The sequence below is a fragment of the Thunnus thynnus genome, chromosome 22 (assembly GCF_963924715.1).
Source record: "Thunnus thynnus chromosome 22, fThuThy2.1, whole genome shotgun sequence".
Lineage (NCBI taxonomy): Eukaryota > Metazoa > Chordata > Actinopteri > Scombriformes > Scombridae > Thunnus > Thunnus thynnus.
In genome coordinates this window covers 10,387,087-10,394,864 of record NC_089538.1, presented here as the reverse complement: position 1 = coordinate 10,394,864, position 7,778 = coordinate 10,387,087, and the positions used below count along the sequence as shown (strand labels likewise).

The 7,778-nt window shown below is 40.5% G+C and overlaps 1 long non-coding RNA gene across 2 annotated transcripts in view; it reads right to left on the bottom strand.

Moving 5' to 3' along the window:
* Positions 1-294: 294 nt before the first annotated feature.
* LOC137174149 (uncharacterized) overlaps positions 295-7,778 on the bottom strand; it is a 69,846-nt gene continuing 62,362 nt past the window's right edge. For both annotated transcript variants that reach the window (XR_010925293.1, XR_010925296.1), the window contains exon 4: positions 295-517. This is a non-coding gene — a long non-coding RNA (uncharacterized lncRNA). The remainder of the gene's footprint in view (positions 518-7,778) is intronic.

Here is a 7,778-nt window from a genome sequence, read left to right as displayed (position 1 = left end):
GAGCAAAGTAATTTGTTTGTGTGTCATTGTCTTTGATTGTTCGGCAACTCACCGTGTGCATTTGCATGTGTGTTCTGGAAAACTGCAGGCTTTCCTATCTACTCTTCCTACTCCATGTACCTTTTCAAGGGGAAGGTGTCATGACAGACAAAAACACAAAGCGCTGCAGTCGCTCTAACTGATCAAGCCACCACGCTTTCTCCGAATCGCCTGAGTCGCATGACTTCTGTGTTTTGAAAGGTTTCACCTTCGCCCATACAAACGTCGGGTGAGAGACGAGGACTGATGCTGGTGGAGAATTCAGAATTGTCTTACTGAGCATTTAACATCAAACATATTGATTTTATCACAATGTCAATGCATTAAAATTGTAAACACGGATGCGCAGAGATGATGAAATGGTTCAGAACAACATGTCTGGAGCCCCAATTGTGTTTCCACCAATCTCGGATCCAATCTGTGACACAATGGTTTTGTTCCTGTGTCCCCTCGTCTGTTTCTGTAACTGCTTGTCCATCTAAAAATAACGAAAAACAATTTTTTGGTGAGTGGATGTGCAACAATCCTTTTTGGTAACAAAATAGAATTGTAGACAAGGTATATAATAATAATGAAGAAAGCCATTAGGTAATTGACTGTTCACTAAACCTCTCCTCCTGCACAGCAACTGTCCAATCATAGCTTAGCAACCCTAACTAGACAAAGCAGGCCTGCCAAGCTCTGGATTTTCTGCATGTGATATTTCTATACCCTCTCCAAAACCAAATACAAGAGCAAAAGTGGAAGGAATGGATCAAATCATGTGTTCATCTGCATTAATGTCAGCTGCAACCATTTGAACTAGTTTACTACCCACAGTTGTAACCTTAGCTAGTGTAACTTCCGCCTTGGAATTGCTGTGGCAATTTATACAACATTATTTTCTGGGGTTACAGATTGTGAAGTTTCTGAGCTCACTAAAAATCTGAGTTGAAGGGGCGGGCCTATGAGCATGACTTGTGACATCACAACTAGTTTGGAAGCTAGTCTTGGTCCAGTATGCAACTTACACAAGTGTGATGTGGAAACCTGAAGCCTCTAGTGCACATACACTGAAAATGGACTTTGCAATGAAGTAGGAGACATCTTGTGTCTATCAGTTAAACTTTTAAAATGATCAATATTTGCATATTCATAGATTCTGGTATTTTTAATGAGGGAGAAGGAATAGATACCATTTTAAGGATTTTAACAAGGTAATTATACATTTTTTGTGGAACAAACATATCAAACACACATTATTATTCCAAGCAGAGTATTTGTTTATGTATTAATATACAGTGAATCTACAGTGAATCTTTAACACTAATCCTCATCTAAGAGGCCTTTTCTCTGGTAATGTTAAAAGTAAAACATACTGTTTGAAAATCAACTATAAAGTTTCAATCCAACCTGCCTTATTTATCAAGTATAGGTATATCAGCTTTGTAGTAAACAGGGTTATGTTAGAATGAAATAAGAGTCTGATATATTTTTACTTATTATATTTATACTACCTCAGACTAACAACAAGAACAATGTTGTTTCTTAATTTCCATGTATTCTACATGGATCATCAGCAGGTGATGCTGACTTTTTGCTTGGGAGATGCAGCTTTAGCCTCCGTCTTTTAGCATGATACCATGCATGTAGCTAACAAGTGCATATTTAAGACCTCCTTACAAGCTTCTCATTGTAAAACAAGTAAACCTGAAACATTAACAAGACAGCCAGAGACAACGTTTTCATTTGCTTAATTATCTAGCTATGTTGTCATTTCAGCTGACAAAATTGATGCTTGCCGGCTAGAAATGAGAAGGCTGCTTTTGTCTACCACTGTCTGAAATCAAAGACCCATTGTTTCGAAAATTACCAAGAATTTTGAGAGGTTAATCTGCCGCAATTATCATAGTACACTGCATATGTGGCATGCTAGAATCCAAAGATTGTGTAGCAACAGTAACAAAGGACAAGTCATTTGGGTTGCAACAGACTATTGTAAAGTTTTTCACACCGTTAACTTTTCCCACCTTAATCTCTCCCAGTCTACCTTTTCTTTAGTGTATTGCTGTTTTTTTCTGCATCTTTGTCTTCCTAGCTCACTTACCTTACCCTTCCTTAGTTAACTCTTTCTTTGGACCCCTGTCTCTCTCTCTCTCTCTCTCTCTCTCTCTCTCTCTCTCACACACACACACACAGTCATAATCACACCTTTTCCTCCATTCACTTCCCCTCACTCCTTCCATCTCTCCTTCAACACCTCTCCTCCCCCCTGTGAGCAGTAAGATGAGAATGTGTGTTTGAGGGGGGAGGGGGTTTAATGTCAGCCCAGGCCATGATCCGCTCTGAGGAGTTGATTTGCTGCGGCTCAGCGTCCCAGAGGCCGATTAGCATTCCGCTGCTAACTCCCCAAGTTCCTCATACTGTACGGCGACACAACCGCATAGATCTACCGCTGCCATCCTCCCCTCGTCACTCCCTTGCTTTTACTCAGACGTTCCCACCACCCCATGCCAATAATGAGCCCTACAACTACCACTGTTGCATTAACTCACAGTTACCCTGAAGCAATTCCTGTTGGATTTAGCAAAGTGTCTTGCCAGTATGGAGTAATTGTCAGCAGGAGGAAATGGTCTTTTTCCTTTCCAACTCTGAGCATGAGGTTTTCTTATTGTGACTGTTTGTTGGCTCACCCCGGGGACAATAAGCTCAGACAGGGGCTGAACTTGTGGCCATCTTAAAACACTTGCCAAGCTCATTGGCATTGAGCCCTTGTGTGTGGCTCCCGAGGTTTGGTGCTTTTCCTCTCGCTCAATGAGACAGCCTTAATGATAGGTGTGCCAAGGCGGTGCAGAGACATCGATCGGGACGAAATAACCTGATTAGTCCCTCATTGGGTCTGGGAGTACGGATAAGCTGCAGAACTGGGTGTCAAGATGAATTGGACCAGATATCAAAGGATAAATGACAGCTGAGAGTTTCAGATTTTGACTGCCGGTGCCAACAAAAAGCAATGAAATAACATGGAATCTGCAGCAGTAACCTTCGGATAAACACTGTACTTTCAAAGTTTATTGTCCACTGACATCTGGTAAGATTGTTTAGGTTGTAGCCCATTTTCCTTCCTAAAAGAATACAACTAAAATTGGTGCTTAATGGACATTATCCCCCAAATTATGTTGACTGTGAAACTAATGTGAAACTAACTCAGTTTGGCTTGAATAAAGCTTTCTGGATAAAGTCCAAAAAAGTGCATTTGTCTTCTAGGAGATCATTGCTTGAGCATGTGGCGATTCACCGTCAGTTACGTGAGACATATATCTCATGGGCAAATTGATACGGATTGCTCCTTTATTGAACTAAAGCAGGAACAAACTTTAGGTTTATTGAATACACCCCAGGTGCTCAATAACCGTCAGACCCCATCAGACGACAGAAGCTCTCTGTTGAGCAACAGAGATTAAGTTTCTTGACTTGAGCCTCTCCAGCTGAGAACAAAGATGTATACCTGAATAATGTTGAGGAGAGAGGTTTAATGAAAAATAAGATAAAGAACAATGAAGAGAGAGAATATATTGGCATCTTATTGGCATCTCACAGCACCTGGCCATTAATGTACGCTGTGACATGCTGAATAGGATGCACAGGCCCACAGAAATAATCCCAATAAAGAATACACATTCACAAATACCAGATTCAAGCCAAAGTACTCAATCATCTGCATTCTCCTTGCGCAAGTGCAGTATGAGAGTATCCCAGCATTGTGGGCAGACATTAATTCACCTGAGCACTGTTGCTTTATTCTTTCATACATCAAAATAAGAAGCGAGTGTGTCTCTTATGTCTGCAAGTGTATATTTACAAATGAGCGCTTATAATTTAAAAGAATGACTCAATTCTTAGGTGGTGTCAAAGACATGATGACTAATGCTTTGCCTGGAGACTCGCTGCAAGTGATTGGTTTTCTATTGCATCAAAATCAGAGATTCATAGATCACGATAAAGTGGTGCGACCGGGACAATGCTTCATTAATGGTCAGAAAGGGACTCAGGCTTTCTGAAGAAACACCTTTTTCTCATCTGCAGCTCAATAAGACTGTAAAATATGGCCGCTTTTAACGTGGCAGACATTTAAAGCAAACAGAAGGTGAAGGGCATATTCAACAAAAATGACAAACTTTTCCTTACTGTGGAGAAATTCAAGTATTTGCAGAGCAACAGTGCTGCCTGGACAGATATAAAAGAGCTTACATGTAGCTGATTTCTACAGGACAGTCTACTGTTTTGTCTTTGTCTTTTTGTGCACATTTTATCTTTCCTGAAACAGCAGCAAGGCTTGAAATCCATAAGGAGAACCCTTTTTGGCTTGATCTGTGCCCCTACTGTCTGTATGTGTCTTTAATAAAGACGCTATCCCCACGTCCTGCCTACTCCCTTCTGATTCACAGCTCTATTTACAGTTCCTGCATGGCCCTGCCAAATCAGGGGCCCTCAAATTGGGTAGTTAAAGGAGCTGCAGGCAGAGAAGCGCATTTTATCACTAGATATGCCCAGAAATCAATGCACCCTCTCAAATGGCTGTCTCTTTATGGACCGTCAGGGAAATATGAGTGGAAATGGAGAAGCGGGAGGGCAGTGATGTGATATGAGTGAAGGCCTTCATTCCTGAGTCTTGCCTCCCAGTTCAAAACAGACATTAACACCAAGGGTCCCATTGGTTAAAACTCCCCTCTCTCTGAGTCCATTGTGGGAAGTCGTGCAAAATTTTGTACCTGATTACTAGACATAAAAGTTCAAAAATATGAGTTGAGCCAGAGTGCTACTTACTATGTATATACTGTTAGCATACTAACACACTGAACTAAGAGGGTGCCAATGGTAAACATTGCAAAAAAAAAAAAAATCAACATGTTCGCATGTTAAAATGTTAGCATGCAGAAGTTAGCATTTAGCACAATCGTCTGCTGTTTCTTGTGTACAGCCACTTGTCTGTCCACAGTCTTGTTACTCTGCTAATTGATTTATAAAGAATAATCTATGAAATGCATACATGGCAATGTAAGTATGTGTACACACCCACATTTTTAAATGTGGCACTGCTGGTTACATGTCTTGTTTGACAGTTTTGTTAATGACGTGACGCCTGCTAGCTAGTTCAGAAGCCCAACTCCACGTGCTGCTTCATTCACATGACATACTCCCCTCACTGTAACATATATCCAACAAACCCTTATAATCATGGCAGTGTACTTCAGTTGGCAGTGCTTTGCTCACACTTGTGCTGCACGCCTGCTGCCACCCCACACACACAAGCTATGCTGTTGCTGCTGCTGCTCATAAAGCATTTCAAAAGCCCTCCACCCCAGCATCCACCAGTAGGCTCTTAGTCTATCTTCCCCTGGGGGGGAAGTTAGTATCGTCATTCCCCACTCCCTGCTGTGTGAGATCAATGTTTTCTTGAGGGTAGTGACAAGGTTGCTGGCCAAACACTAATGCTGTACATATTCTACATTTAAATAACAATCTTCTCCACGTGAGTCGGCCGGCTGAACTGTTTTATGTGTAAACAAGTCTTTTACTGTGGCATATAGGTGAGTTTTTAAAGTCAAAGCGGTTTAACTCACATCAATCATGCATGCCACCCCTCCACGTGAACACCTGTAACGTGTTGGTTCACTTGATCTGTGTGTTTTCCATTGTTTAAATGTTATGGCTTCAGGCTTTGGGAACAGGCGCTTAGACTCAGTGTCAACCTGCTCTTTATTTAGAGCCCCGTCTCCCTGGTTCAGACCCAAGGTCATTGCATCACACTATGGACGCTGGCTGCCAACAAAGTGGCCTATCAGTCATCAGCCTTAATGAATAGGGTGCAGTGTAAAAATAGATACAAAGACACAGTCAGAATGCAAGCTTTCACAGGCAACAGTGGCATTGGCACTTGGCAACTTGCCCGTCTTATTATCAGTCCACATAACTGTGTCTGCTCACGTCCAAAACAGTTATCTTTAGTTTGTTATTGGTTATTTTAGTAACAATGGGAAACACCAGCTCTACATAAGGACATACATAAGGACATACCAGTCAGCTGGTGAGTTCGAACCCAGTGAGGCAACAGTGCTAACCATTGCGTCAATGTGCTGCCTGTTTTAATTTTAACTCTTGAGTATGTGACAAAGACACATGACATGCACCATACCTCTTCCATTTTAGCAACATGAGATCATATATGAAAGACGCACAGATGACTTCCAATGCATGTATGAATCTTTATGTGTTCTATCATGTATTACATGTGGTTCTGTTCTCGTTTCAGTGCCCTTGTGGGTTCAAGAGTAAACTTTATTGCTTCCCATCAGTAAAAATCTTCTTGAGTGAGAGGATAAACTAATCAATTTGATTTTAAAGATCAACTCAACACCACTGATGGGTGTGGTCGGGTGTGGTCAAAAGTGTGCTCTGTTGCACATATAACCACACCCAACAGTGATGTCGTGGTGTACTGACACAGCCTGCTGTACACATCTACATCACTGCAGTAAGCTGAGGGGTTATGTCACTGGAGGTCAGCAACATGATTTTCAGGGTCTGTTAAGTTGCTCTTTTAAAGTTACTGTGGAGTTTGTGAATGACTGTTTGAATCTTGTGCACACGCACAAGGGCGCATATGGATGCATGACCGCATGGCAGGGCAATACTCTTTCCTGCTGCCAGTATTACGCTATTAACACACCAAAGTAAAGTAGTGTGTGAACAAAAGGCAGGGAAGAAGAAGGTGAGCTAGCAAACATGGATGTAACAATACAAGTTTTAAAAACAAAATTAAAAAAAATGCAAATGTTTTATGAAGAAAGAAATACATGTAACATAATAGCTAGGCCCCAAGGACACACACACACACACACACACACACACACACACACACACACACACACACACACACACACACACACACACACACACAAGTGCTTTGGTTAAAAAAACAAAATACTATTGTTAAAAATTTGTTTTCAACAAATTTCATTTATTTCATTTTTATAGCCTTAAAAATGCCTTATCTGGGAGGCCATGTTTGGGTATTAATTTCTTGGCAAGTATTGTTTCCAGCTTCACCAAACTTTGTAGGATGGAAGACATGTGTTCTGTATACTAAAACCATTAAAAGCCTGTACTGCATGCCATTTTATTTTTTATAGGGCCCTAGATTTGGAAAAAAGAAAAAATTCCTAAATGAGAGTAATATTCAGGGTATTACTAACCCACATTTTTGCACCAATATGATATCAGTCATTATTTTTTCTGCAAATACAATCTTTTATTAATTTTGTGCCAATTCTTGAAGTCTTTACCATCAATGGACATGAAGATATTATGAATAAAACAAGGCATGGTAGCATATTTTGGTCATTTTCATAGGACCAAAATGGTATGTAAGGTAGCTAGTAGGAACATAACAATGTACATGGAAATTGCTTGATGGATGGTTACTAAGGGTACAAAGTGCCAATGTCCTTCTGTTTTTCCTTCATACAAAAATAGATAAAGATTTAAGAGATATTTTACCTATGGTAGAAAAACGTCCATTTCAGGATTACATTTTTTTTGCCTCAGTATCCCCATGATTATTGAATTTCTGTGTCATAGGAAATGTAAGAAATAAAGGATAAACATGTTTTCCAGCATTTGAGATGGGATTGTATCTACGGTAAGGTCCTGGATATTGAAAATAAGTGATATATTTGGATAAAACCTCTGGTATAAGG